The 1,516-nt window shown below is 42.9% G+C and overlaps 1 long non-coding RNA gene across 1 annotated transcript; it reads right to left on the bottom strand.

Moving 5' to 3' along the window:
- Positions 1-894: 894 nt before the first annotated feature.
- LOC120705133 lies at positions 895-1,516 on the bottom strand. Its single transcript, XR_005687798.1, has 2 exons — positions 1,296-1,516; positions 895-1,201 (listed from the first exon to the last, which is right to left on the bottom strand). It is a non-coding gene; the product is annotated as an uncharacterized LOC120705133 (long non-coding RNA).

The following is a 1,516-nucleotide window of genomic DNA, read 5'->3' as shown; positions in this document are numbered from 1 at the left end:
AGTCTAGTGAAATAACCGACCAAGATACAGGCGTTTGTCGCCGGAAATTATTGTGTTCATCGTCTCCCTCGCCGGGGTCGTGTGTTTGTGAGTGTGAGAGAGTTTCTGGGCGAAGCCAACAGCGTCAGTGGAGGCATCGACAAGTTTCGTGAAGAACTACTTGCCCTTCCTTGCTGAATATATGACACTGTGCCAATTATAATGAAAAAGGAAAGTCACAGGTAGTTAGTACCTGGTCACCAGCATGGAGGGATGACGGGGATCAAAGAAACACAAAATAAATGCCGAACTGGGGAACCACCTGTGCAGGGATGGGTAAAAATCAATGCGGATGCTGCCTTTAGTGCACAATCTGGGGAGGCGAGCATCGGCTAGGGCTTGATCACGAGGGACCATGCTGACAGATACCGAGGTAGATATGATCTCAATTGATTGACGCCAGGAGATCTGTATATACTACTCCCTCCGTTCCGCAATGAGTGTAGTTTTAGAAAAATTCAGTTTTAGAAAATTTCAGACGTATTACTCATCCAAAGAAATAATTTTGTTGCTCCTAATTACTTCTACCAATTATGATTGAAAACCGTGTTATTTATTTGATTTTCTAGATTCTTAATGAATGTATATGCATTGAAACTAGAAAAATAATATCCAATAAATATTTGATTGACTTTATGCATTTTCCTATGCAATGCTTTCTTGGTACTTGTTATTACTTTAGTTAAATGGATCTCATTACAAGCTAAACTACATATTTTGTTGGACAAAATTTGAAGGCTAAAACTATACTCTTTGTGGGATGGAGGGACAAATTCAATGAAATGTGTTTGGCACTTTGAAAATGCGAAAAAATTTCGGAATCATAAAGAACTGCGATTGGGGTCTCCATTATTGTTCTGCTAAATATTATTAAGACACTCTTCATTATTCAAGGAATTCCAGTAATACTGGAAATACAAGATGGAATGTAGGCGTCGTAGACCAACATAAGAGAATCTCTGCGATGGATGGAACACCATGGTATTATAAATTAAACCGGAAGAACCACTGAGCCTGATGGCTGGAAGCGGCGACCGATCTGGATTCCTCCGTCCTGTTCAGCATGCACTGCGGCGGCAAGGTGGAAGGTTTGGTGGATGGAAATAACCCCGTGCGGCGAAGAGGGTCTTCTCGTTCGCAAGGCCTTCAGCGCTGCTGCCTCCTGTAAACACGTGCAGATCGAAATCTTGGTCATAGTTCGATTCTCAAAGTAACAAAACAAACTAATTATGTATATATAATGAAGCTCCCACTACCATGGCGAAGGGTACTCCTTGAATGCTCCTGAAGCGTTGGATCCGAACTGACCACAGTCGGCATCACCTGACTAGGGAATCGCCCAGCTGCGACTCCAGCGATGAGCTGCCCGGCGACGAGCAGGGTTAGCACCAGGCCAAAGATGGCCTTGTGGATCCCCATAGTACTGCTAAACAATCTTAGGTACTTTACGGCGACTCGAAAAAATAAATCTTTTGTT

The sequence above is a fragment of the Panicum virgatum genome, chromosome 4K, assembly GCF_016808335.1.
Source record: "Panicum virgatum strain AP13 chromosome 4K, P.virgatum_v5, whole genome shotgun sequence".
Classification (NCBI taxonomy): Eukaryota; Viridiplantae; Streptophyta; class Magnoliopsida; order Poales; family Poaceae; genus Panicum; species Panicum virgatum.
This window is presented reverse-complemented; position numbering and strand designations above follow the sequence as displayed.